This window comes from Balaenoptera physalus (genome assembly GCF_965194825.1).
Source record: "Balaenoptera physalus genome assembly, chromosome: 8".
Lineage (NCBI taxonomy): Eukaryota > Metazoa > Chordata > Mammalia > Artiodactyla > Balaenopteridae > Balaenoptera > Balaenoptera physalus.
The window spans coordinates 82,105,302-82,117,685 of record NC_138887.1 but is presented as its reverse complement, the minus strand read 5'-3'; the positions used below and the strand labels follow the sequence as shown (position 1 = coordinate 82,117,685).

At 46.5% G+C, this 12,384-nt stretch overlaps 1 long non-coding RNA gene across 1 annotated transcript in view; it reads right to left on the bottom strand.

Annotated features, from left to right (window-relative positions):
• LOC309665578 overlaps nt 1-11,975 on the bottom strand; it is a 37,969-nt gene extending 25,994 nt beyond the window's left edge. The window contains exon 1 of the long non-coding RNA XR_014266524.1: nt 11,175-11,975. This is a non-coding gene — a long non-coding RNA (uncharacterized lncRNA). The remainder of the gene's footprint in view (nt 1-11,174) is intronic.
• Nucleotides 11,976-12,384: the final 409 nt, after the last annotated feature.

Genomic DNA, 12,384 nt, shown 5'->3' with positions numbered 1-12,384 from the left:
TTCCAGAGAGAGTCCCAAGATTGAGGAGATAGAAGCTACCACTGTCCAAGCCCAGGTGTTACTCCCACCAAATCAGTCACAGAGCCTGCTCAGTGTCAAGAAAGATCTTATCTCTCTGGGAAAGGAATGTCCAGGAATGTATGGATATCTTTAGTCTGCCCCAGTCTTACACCCATTTCCAGATTAAGCTCCCCAATTTAACAGTCCTCAGTTACCCCAAAAACAGTTACAGTGGTTTCCCTTTGCCTACAGGATAAATTCCAAATTGCTTATTTTGGATCCATGGGCCTTCAACATTTGACACAAAACATCTTTCCAATGTTGGGAGACGCTTCTCCAAGGGTCTCTGGCACTCCTGCACATCTTGCCAAGGCCTTGGTCTCTCTTTAACTGGTCCCAGGCTGTTTCTCCTGGGTGCGTTTGCAGCAAGCACCCTTGAGGGATGAGATATTGTCTCTCTCTCAGAGAGCAGACTGCTGTAAGGTGGTGGGCTCTCAAGGCCCAGGATCCCTTTCCTGTGTGTCGCCCACCTGCATGGCCCCTGTGGGCCTTGGGGCTCAGAACCGATGTGACTGTGCCGACACTCTGGATCTTGTTATTGCTACAAGTAATAGAGTCCTTGGTCCCCAACTCAGGAGTTGTATGTCTTCTGTCAGCATCCACGCACTGGGGCAGGCGAACTCATCTGCTTGCAAGCAGGGAAAATCTCAACCCCTTCCCAGCCCTTGGCATCCAGCACGTCACCACCACTTCCAGCTACCGCAGCCTACTTATCGCACCCACAAACATGCAGAAAATTCCTACCTCAGACTCCTACTGCCACCCAGAATATCCATGGGTCTCTCCTCTGTCTCATTTCTTTCCACTGGCAAAGCCAAGTTGCACCTCATTACTTTTCACTCACGTCAGGTGTCTTCACAGCACTCCCTGCCTCCAGCCTCTGGTTGGTGGTTCCGGCAGCAAAGTCTACGAAGCTCTTTGTGATAAACCCTTTCAGCTGTTAAGGCCGCGTCTCTGAGCACTCTCACTGCAACAAAACCAAACCTCTCTCTTTCCAGAGCACTTTCATGCTGTTCCTCTTGCCTGGAATTATCCTTCACTGTCTGTCTGACTCATTCTTCAAGGTCCAGTTCCAGAGACACTTCCCCCAGGAAGCATCCCCTGTTGTCTAGCTAGCTCAGTTGGGGGTCCCCCTCCCCTGCCTGCTCCCCCTGCACAGCACACAGAGCAGCATTAACTAGTACCATAAGCGTTGGTACTGAGTCTGCTCTTCCAGTATCATGAGCTCCTTGGAGGCAAGAACCGAATCTTGCTCACCCCGATATCAGTGCTTAGCTGGGGTGATGCTCAGAAATATTTCTTTAAAATAGAATGAATGATGCCCACCCCCTACATAAACACTTTCCTTACCACCTCTGGCCAAAATAATCTCATTCCTCCAAATTCCCAGAGGACTGGTTTTCTTTATGACAGTATATATGGGGATGCCCCAGCGTTTCTCACGTGTACCCCTTGAAGGTTGAGATCATATCTCCTTGTTCAGATCAATCTTAGATCACTTTGGAGTTTTTCTAGCTTTCCATTTTGTAGATACATTATTTTAAACCCCCTAAAAACCTAACCCAAGGATAGCAAGAAGAGCTATGGAGTATGTTACATTTTATTTGGATCAATGGACAGATTTCCAACCAGCTCTGAGCACATGCTAATTTGCATTTCTATTTCTAATATAATAATCAAATCAATCTCCTAGGAGAAGAGAAGGGTACTTTTTCTCACCTCTGTCTATTCACCACCTCTGAGCAGGGGTGAATTTATTCGAGATTCAACAAATATTTATTGAGCGTCTAATAACATTCCCACCCCCAGGCACCTGGCCAGTGTCCCAGGCAGTGCATTGGCAGGGAATGGAGCTCTGCCTTTATTTATAGGTTGGAGATGGAGTGGAGTCGCCACTGCAGCATTGACATGCAAGCTTCCTAGCTGTTAATCAGAAAGGTCTGAGAATCCAAAAAGATCGTGAACAAACATATGGAGTGATGGCCTTTGATGGCTATCCTTCAGATGTGGTTTGTCCTACTCTTTCTCCACTCTTCACAGCACATTTCTCCCAGAAGCAGTCTGGGACGTTCGACAGCTCAGTTCAGAGAAGGGCTATCCACAGGCAGCACTGGAGGGTGGGGAGAGTGTAAACGGTCACTGGGCAGAGCTGCTCCCAAGCAACAAGGCAGAGGAAGAGTCCTGTGAGGAGAGGGCGGGGCTTTCTTGTCAAGTCACCTTGAATCTCTTTCTAGTTCTAGTTTAGTTTCTCGAGAAAGATAGATGTCTCTGCTATTGTGTCACACCCAGTGTATAAGATGGAAAATAGCAATATACTGAAGTTAGAATCCAGTCAATTTCACCGTGATCACTGTGAGGTTCTGTGGCCTGAGACCTAAGATCTGGATGTAGCTGGTAAAATCTGGAGAAAGTGGTGTTTCAGTTAAGAGCAGTAGTGTGGTTCAGGGTTAAAAATGTGGTCTTTCAAGTCGGAGAAGGACTCTAGTTCTACTTCTGCCACCTACCAACAGGGTGATCATGGGTGTACAAGTTATAGTTCCTCTTTGAGCTAATTTTCCTCATCTGTAATCAGAAACGGTAAAACTACCTCTCAGAGTCATTATGCTTTCACCATGTGATGAACTCTACCCTCCTGAAATTCCTACTCTTCTTGACATAGCCCTCAAACACTAATGTGACTTTCCCTGATACACCCCCCAACCCCAAGAGGAGGTGTGCAGGCCTCTGATCTGCCTTCCTTTCGGGCTCCTTTATCAAACAAAGCAAGTACCTGATTCCTTTCATCTCTGTATGATGGAGGTACTGTGACCGAACCGTGATCGTTTTGCCTGATGTGCAGCAAGCCGAGATACTGAGACGCTGACTGAGGTTTGCAGCAAAGAGAGAGTTTACGCTCAAGCCATGGGGTATTTATGAGACAAGGAATAAAGCAGCAGGGCGGTCTGAGGTGTGGAGAGCGTGAGGAGAATAGGGAAAGGTGATTGAAAAAAGGTGCGGTAATTGTCACTCTGTACAGGTGTAACTAAGCTACAGGTTTCAGCACGTTCAAAATGGAGGCGCTTAGCACGATCTGAGGGTGGAGTTTTGGGCCCTCTGACGCCAAAAGGTCACTGATCTGACACTCACGCATGCCTAGTTGGAGGGTTGGTGGTCTTAACCGGTCTTAACCAGCTCAGCTCGAACTAGACACAGCTGACTCCACATTCCTGGAAAACAGCCGAGGCAAATATCTTATTAGGCTACGTGCCACTTGGAGGACATGCAAGTCTTTTGTAGCAACAATTAAAACAACCTTGATTAGTGAAGGCAGGTTACAGGTGAAATGGATTTAACTAATGATTACCCAGGGTTTCAGTATGTTCTCTCTCTCCACCCACCCCTAACCAGCTAAAGATAATTTTGTCTTTTCCTACTCAGATTTTCCCTCTTGCCTACTCCATAAAAAGAGTTTAGCCCCCGCTCACCACAACTAGAGAAAGCCCGCTCGCAACAACGAAGACCCAAAGCAGCCAAAAATAAAATAAATTAAATTAAAAAAAAAAAAAAAGAGGTTAGTCTTTACTAACCAAGTTATAAAATGTTTGTGTCAACCCTGGAAACAGGGGTAGAGAGAAACAGGCCCTTAACTGCAGGAGGAAACTAGGCATCAGAAAGAGCTCAAAGGGAATTTGACAAGTGAGATGCTCTGGAGTATCTATTATCTGCTAGGAAGTAGACAAAAGAGATTTTGGAAGGGTTTGAGGAGTTATGAATTTGTTCCCCATTAATATTCCTTAATTCCAGACGTGGTCAGGGAGAGGCCTGGACCGGGTTCTGTGTGAGAGTCAGCTTCCCCCCGCTCTCCTGTCCCAGAGCGCCTGCCTTCTCAGCGAGGGTCCTGCACTCACCACATTTACGTGGCAAAAGAGGGAGAATTATTTTGGATATCAAAACAAATGGTGATCCCAGAAGGTTGCTGAATCTGGGGATAACTGGGACCCACAACTGTCTCCAGCAGTTTGTGCCCTGATATTCTCTCTTCCCTTAATATCTTCCCCTTTCCTCATTTCCAGTTTTTATATCTTATGTCTTTATTTTCAAGGAAATGATATATTTCTTCTCAGCACAAACTTGGTCTCTGCTTTTTATTTTTCTCTTTCTTTTTCTGTTGTCTCTCAAGATGAACAAAGTAGCTGCCACCCCGTCCATCATTTCCCCAGAGGGAAGTGTCCTGGCCTGGACACTAATGCCAACCATGAAACAAACACGGAGGGAGCACCTACTTGGGGCATCCCCAGGCCAGGCACTGGGCATGAAGTAGTTGAAGATACACTTCAAGAGGCTGTCTAATAAATCATAGTTTTAACCTCCTCTTCGATCCAAAAGTTTTAGGTGAGGGGGGTGTGTGTGTGTGTGTGTGTGTGTGTGTGTGTGTGTGTGTGTGTGTGTGTGTGTGTGTGTGTGTGTGTGTGTGTGTATTTCATAGGACAACATAAGGAAGTGAAAAGACACCTCTGTCTGTCCATAACCCAAATCTAATCATGAGAAAAACATCAGACAAATACCTGACCAATACTCTTCGGAAGTACCAAGGTCATGAAAAACAAGGAAAGACTGGTAAAATCCTAAAAAAAAAAAAAAAAAAAAAATCTGTAGTTTAGTTATTAGGATCGCACCAGTATGAATTTCTTATTTTTGACAAATATACCATGGTTATACAAGATGTTAACATGACGGTAAGCTGGATGAAGGGTATATGGGAACTCTCTGTACTATCTCTGCCACTTTTCTGTAAATCTAAAATTATGACAAAATTTTTAAAAATTAATAAGGAGAATGCATAAAAATGAATCAATAGTTAAGCAAATAGTCAAGCTGGTATAATTCTATTTGGAGTTTTTTTCCCCCTAATAATCAATAAAACGATTGAAAACAAAGACTAGACACATCCATAGCAAAATGTTAATAGATGTTAGTGCAAGATAGTGATAGATAATTTTACTTTTGTTTCCTGCATTTCTCAATTTCCTTCCATGAATATATTTATTATTAACTTTGTAATAATTGTTTTAAAAATAAAACATTATTTTAAAAGTCATGTGGAGAAAAAGTGACCTACACTCTGTCTGTGGGCCCGAGAAGGCCCAGAGGCCAGAAGATGCACCCATTATTAATTCTGTGTGGAGCTGAGGAGAGATGAGACGAAGCCCTGGAGAGAAGGGAGGGAGCTTTCCAGGAAAGTGGAGCATTGGAATGCAAAGCTTGTTCAGGCTCTGACACGCTCGGGGGGACACAAAGGCCTTCAGCACTTTTGGCAGTAAGTGCTCTCCCTGCATGAGCAAGAAAAGCATCTCGGCTGGGTCAGTCACCTCTCTGGGTCCTCCCCGCCGACAGTCAGGATGCAGGAAATGTTTTCCAGGTTTGAGTGGCCTGTTGCCAGTCACTGAAAGGGAAATAGCAGGAACGTGGTCTGGCGGCCTGGTGTGAACAGGGCAAATGCACATGTGGGTGGCGGGCAGGGCAAGATGGCTCTGTTCACTGGAGGCGATGACATGCCAGGTCCCAAAGTAAAGGCGAGCTTAGGGTGGTCCAGTGGCAAGTGTAGGAAGCACGGCTGCTCACACACAGCAATGAAAGGCTCGCTGGTGAGTTTAGAAGCGACCAGACTGAAAGGCATGTTCAGTCAGCAAAACAGATAGGTAATATTTCTCTTCCCCACCTTCCAAAGGTCTTGATGAGGCCATAGGACCAAGGGGAAACTTTTACACCACTAGTCAGTCTCTTTCGTTTGACTAACCAGGGAACGCAGAGATTCAATTTCCTGGTAGTCACCCAGGAACTTAAGGAAGGGGATTTGGCAAAATGCAGCAGTTTCTGCAGGATTCCATCTCATAATCTTGATGAAAGTGATGTTGAGTCATTCCTTTATTCCCTTACCTTAATTCATTCATTCTTAAAACCAGTATTTATTGAGCATCTATTTTGTACCAGATTACAACAATCCCAATGTGCCCTCCTTAGGTAAACTAAGAAACGGGTAGAGGCGGACTAAAGTGGGGGTCTGGAAGGAACAGAGCATTACAGCAAAAAGTGTGCTGAGCCCATGACTTAGAGAGGTCCCTAGGCCATCCAGCAGCATTGTATTTTACATGACATGGCCTTGGTTTTTCCAGATTCATTACACTCTTCTAAGAAAAAAAAAAAACTATAGCAAAAGAAGAGGTCTTTTCAGTGTCAAAAGGAAAACTCGGATGTCACTGTAGCTTCAGAAGCTTTCTCTAATTGCTACAGAATCATGGCCTAAGGGCAAGGGTCAAATGATAGATGCGTTTTTGACTATAATGACTAGCTAGGAGGTTTCAAAGAGCATTTCAAAAGAGTTTAGGTGGCAGAGCACCTGGACGTCATGAGACCTGGAGTCCTTTCCCAAATCCCCAGTTTCCTGTTTTATATGGGTGGTCCTGCTACCTACCTCAGGGGGTCATTGCAAGGACGAAATTACGTATGTGACTCATTCAGCACTTGTCTGGCACATACTAAGACTCAACAGATGTTAGATATGAATTTAATACTGAAGTACTATGACATGTTGATATGTTAAATTCCATCACATAGACTAATTTTACCTAATGAAAATATGACCGTGTTCCAGGTATGCAGGAATTCTTTACCTCATTAAAAATACATAAGTTATTAAACACTTTCTTGAACGTTTAAAAATTCATACTCACTTAACACTTGTGTATTTGTTTATCTGCCAGCTGACAAGCAGGATCAGCTACCAAAGGTATATAAAAACTTGTTGGAAAAGAAACTGAACTTGAATCCATTCTATCCGCTGACTTATAATATCCTTGTGACATGGGACACAGCCATCGTTATTCAATGCACTCCTTTGGGAATCTTCAGAAGTGTCCTTTGGAAGCAGAGTCTGAGAGCCGCTGGATTGGACAGCATATTTATAACCACTTGCTTTTAAAGAGAACCAGTTAGGATTTGTAATGAGACCATGAAAATCGCCCTGCTTTGTGCCAACCTCTCTAAGAATTCAGTAAATCTGAGAAATCCTAGAACTCAAGGAAAACAGTGCAAATGCTCAGGCTGATGAGCTCGGCAGCAAGGCAAGATTCTGCTGTGTAGAGGACCTTATCATCTATCTTATTAAGTGACGGGACACTTTTGAGAGTGAAAGGGGCCCTATTAAAAATCATTCCAAGACAGCAGTTATACACACACAGCTTGTCCCTGCAAACCAGGACACATGGCCACCTCCTCCGCAGGCAGCTGAGCCCCTGAGATACTTCTGGGCAGCAGACAGTGCAGAGACTCAAGTGCTCACGCTTGCTGTCCAGCCTTCTCCACGTGGTCGGTGAGGGAAGGGGGGAGGCTGGGCGTCTCCACACCCATGGGGACAGCTCAGCGGCGGGAAATGGGTGAGCAGATCAATGCCCTCACTGCAACTGAAGAAACTGAATCTTCAGAACAAGCACTGAATTTTCCAAAAGAAAATTTGGGAGTAAATTTGAGAGGAGGCCTCCAAAGCCTTCTTCCCATAATTATCAAAATGATTCAATCCAGTCCATGAGCAGGTCTTTAAATGGCTTCCTGTGCCAGGTGCAGTGGCCAGCCGCTGGGGACCCAGAGGAGAACAGGAGCCATGAATGGGAGAGACGAAGCTTTCTGCCCATACATGCAGTTTAGAGCCACCGGTCCCAGACCAGAGGCAGCAGACAAGCCACGGGGCACAGAGGAGGGAAGGGAGGACTCCAGCTGGGGAGGCCAGGGATGCTTTGCTGAGGAGAGCATGCCTGCGCTGAGCCTGGAAGGCGGGGCAGGAGGCCAAGAGGCAGGCAAGGAGGGAACACTGCTGGTGGAAAGAACGGGGTACACAGGCTCAGGGACATGCAATGAGGGGCAATTTGGAGACCGCAGTAAATGCAATCAAGGGAGGAGCTGAGTAGGAGAACCAAAACTGGGGGCATATGTCAGGCCTGCCCTCAGTAACTGTGGGAGTTGCAGCAAGAACACAAGTGAAGGTCTCTGGCCCCTGAGCCATCCTAACTCCCACCTCCCATCTCCTACCATAAAGGGCCTCATGAGCATGCATGTATGTGGCCAGTTCAGCCCGGTCCCTCCGTACCAGCTTGCAGATAGCCACCCCTTGGGCATCCGTTGTGTGCACAAGTAGGGAGAACAACTTGCTGTGCAGTCTCCCCCGGAGAAGACAGAACCAGGGAGGAGGCCCCACAGACCCAGAAGCAGGCTCAGCGCGTTTGGGCAGGTATTCCAGAATCCCAGGTAACCGGGGCGTAGTCTCAAAAGGAGTGCACAGGCTCTGGGTAGGTAGATCCCTAAGCCCCATGGACTCCTGCGGGAGGGGTCCCTGGGAAGGGCCAGAGCAGGGTCTTCGAAAGCGCGGGGCCCAGGGCAGGGGCCGCCATTGCTCAGGACCAATGGCCATTCTTACCTGAACTTCACCCCCACTCCCAAATCCTGACTCCCCTTTCATTCGCAGGGGATCTGGCCTTGCAGGCCTCCTCAACACCAGGAGTACGTTTACAAATGATCCTGCCAGACTTGAGGTCAGGGCCTCCTTGCTGGCCCTTTAAGAACCCTCTAAGTTCCAGAAGCTTCCCTCAACATGTGAAAATCCTTAAAACCTCATCTGGAGGTCCCATCAGAGCTCTCGACTCTTACCTGGAAAAGACACCCATGCCCACCTGGCCCAGGAGGAGCCCAAGAGTCATAATTTGTTCAAGCTTCCAGGTTCTGCTGCGCATTCTGAGTTGATGACCTCCAGGACCCCCTCTGAGGTGAAGGGTCGCCACTTCTGCCTACAGTTAGCACATTTTTAAAACACCTATTTTGCCTTTTTTCGTTAGGATCTCATACTTTCTGTTCAGAAGTAGGACAATTTCTTGGAGACCTCCAGGAAATGCTCTGTTCCCAAACCTTCCTCCATACACTCTTTCTTGAGAGGAAATTCATGCATCTCTCCATCTATTCATCACACACACAGGATCCCAGGCCTCATGCCACTGGGGATACAGGGGTGAACAAGACAGGCACAGTCCCACCCTCAGGGAGCTTCCATCCTCATAGGGGGAGACATGTTAAACAAGCATGACAATACATTGCAATTATGATGGGTAATTTGAATCAAAGGAGGGTATATCTGGGCAACCTACCTTAATCATCAAGGGTCTTCCTTGGAGACCCGACATTGGAGCCAACCAGCAGGACAAGTGAGATTAACTGAGAGTGAGATTGGCTTGGGGAGGTAGGGGTGGCAGAGCGTCCCAGGAATGGAGTCTTGAGGGAAGAGCCACCAAAACACCAATGTGGCTGGAGCGTGGAGAGAGGAGGGGGAGAGGGAGAGAGCGGGGCGGGATGGGGCTAGGGAGGCTGGCAGAGCTCAGACCCGGGGGAGGGGAGGACTAGAGAGTGTATCAGTTACCTACTGCTGCGTAATTAGTGACCCCAAAATTTAGCTGCTTAAAACTACAAAAACATATTACATCACAGAATTTCTGAGGGTCATAAACCCACAGCACCTTAGCTGAGTGGTCCAGCTCAGGGTCTCTCATGAGGCTGCAGTCCCTGACGGCTCCAAGGGGTCTGTTTCCAGGGAGGCTCACACACTTGGCCGCTGCCTGGAGTCCAGGTCCTCGCCTCCTGGGCCTCTGCGCTAGGAGAGAACGCATGAAGTGGCAGCTGCTTCTCCCAGAGTGAGTAATCTGAGAGGGAGGGCACCAAAAATGGAAGCCACAGTCTTTTATGACCTAACCTCAGAAATGACAAGCCATCCTTTCTGCCCTATTTCATTGGCCAGAAGGTAGTCTAAATCCAGTCCACACCCAAGAGAGGGTGTTACATGAGGGTGAGAATACCAAGATGTGGGGACCATTTGGGGTCATCTTGGAAGCTGGCCTCACAGGGAGCATAATCAGATTCATATCAAAAAAATCATGCACCCATAAAGGAATTTTCTGGAGTGATGGAAATATTCTATATCATGACAGAGGTTACACAAATGTAAACCTTTGCCAAAATGCATTGAAGTGTAAATCTTAGATGCATTATTGTTTAAAAAGATCGCTGCTTCTGGGAAGATGGAGTAGACATACTTTTCTCTGTTCTTCCTGTTGAGTACAAATAAAAATCCTGAACATTATATATATAAAATAAACATAAGAAGATTCTGAAAGGGGGAGAGAAGGTGCAGACCAGCTAGGCACCTGATGACAACATGGGTTTTCTTTTTGTCTCGTAGACCCCAGATTTGGAACTAAAGAAGGCAGCAATCTGAAACATCAACAAACGCAGACCCAAAGAGTCCTAAGAGAAGCCCGCTTTCTCTAGTCAAAGGAACAGGAAAGGGGCATCTGCGAGATAGAAAACTTTTGGACAATGACCGCCCTACTCCAGCCAAACACCATAGAAAACCTGTGGCCACACAACCTGGGTGAATCTCCAAAGAACTATGCTGAGTGGAAAAAAAAAAAAAAGCCAATCGCTAAAGGTTACACACTGTATGATTCCACTTGTATAACAATCTCGAAATGACAAATTTATACAAATGAAGGAAAGTTTAGTGTTAATCTAAGAACAGCTGGGGAGGGGGAAGGAGAGGGAAGACAGTGCAGCTATAAAGGGCAGCGTGAGGGATCCTCGTGGAGATGGCAGTACTCTGTGTCCTAGCTTTCCTTGTCAGCACCCTGGTGGTGACACTGTCCTGCAGTTTTGTGACTGCTACCACTGGGAAAAACTGACTAAAGGGTGCAGGGTTCCCTCTGTATTGTTTCTCTCTGAGGCTATTACTTCTAACACTTGCATGTGAATCTACAATTATTTCAACATAAAAAAAATTTATTTTAAAAAAGGCCACATATGTTATGATTTCACCTATATGGCATTCTGGGGCAAAACAAAAAAGGGGCAGAAGAAGATCTGTCTTGCAGGAGCTGAGTGTGAGCTTGACTTGCAGTTGACTCTAAAGGGGCAGCGGGAAACTTCCTGGAGTGACAGAAATGTTCTAGACCTTGATTGTGGTGGTGGTTCCCTGAGTATCCGTGGTTATCAAAATTCAGAACTGTGCACTAAAAAGGATGAATTATACTGTATATAAATGATACCTCCATGTAGCTGTTTTTTTAAAAGAGCATATGTCCAAAGAAGTGATTTTCCTCATCTCTTCGGCCTCTGAACCTTTTCTTCAAAGGAAATCTCACGTGGATTTTTTAACCTGTAAAACAGATAAAATTGAGAGTCTGCACTTGAATTGCATAGGGGACGCCCTGTCCCCCATCATCACAGGTAGCCCCAATGCCTCAGGAAGAGTTGAAGAATGCTGTTCTAAGTCACAAGAAAAAGGCTTGTCAAATCCCTGGCTCTGTGAGTTGTGGGACCCAAGGGGTGACCTGAGGAAAACGGCTCCAATTCGTGAGCTGGGTTTCCTAGTCAGCAACTTGGAAACTCTGAAGGCAGTTCCATACTCCTGGGTGTCAGGTTGAGGCAGTGAATCTCCACTGTGAGCTGAGAGCAGCACTGACTGGTGCCCGAGAAGGGCCGGCGGGGAGTGGTGTTAATAAAAAGTGGTCGTGTTAGAAAGAGGCCCAAAGGCACTCAAGTGAAAATCAGCGGACTGCCTTGGTAGTGCTGGAGGGATGCAAGAGTCCCGAGAGAGCAAGCTGTGGTTGTTGCAAGTGGGACAGCCCCTGCCAGCTGCCCACACCCACTGGCTTTCTGTCTGTCCCTGCCCCAAATGGGAAACGTAGGGGAAATGGCTTACCTTACAATATCCTTAGAAGCAAGAGCCTCTCTTGAGGCACCTACATCTTTTTTTTTTTTTTTTTTTTTGAGGCACCTACACCTTTTTTAGCTCCATCCTTGAAGAGAATCTCCCAAAAAAGGGATTCCGGCGGATGCTTCTGGAATTGGTTCTGTCAGCACTGAGTCTGCACCTTCTGGATGACCCGGTGAATCCTGCATCCTCTGACTTACCCCAGATTCCCAGCTGTCACCTTTAGAGCCTCCTTCTCTTGGGTGCTTTTTTCCTGAACCAGTTTTAGGTGATGGAAATTTGTGAGTTTGGTGTTGACAAAGAGGGTCTCTCAAAATTGCCTCATACAGTCGAAGAGTAGAGCACAGGCCACTCAGATCTAAGAACCAGAGACTAGGGGATGAGACCCTCCTTTGCCAGACTCACAGCTTCACTGGCTCCCTTCAGTACCTGGTAGACATATGCTGCAAAGGAACGTGTTTGGAGACAGAAGTTGCCCGGTCACCATGGTGATGAAGATGTGCTACTTGCATCGTACAGGGCATCCTATATATTTAGCAACA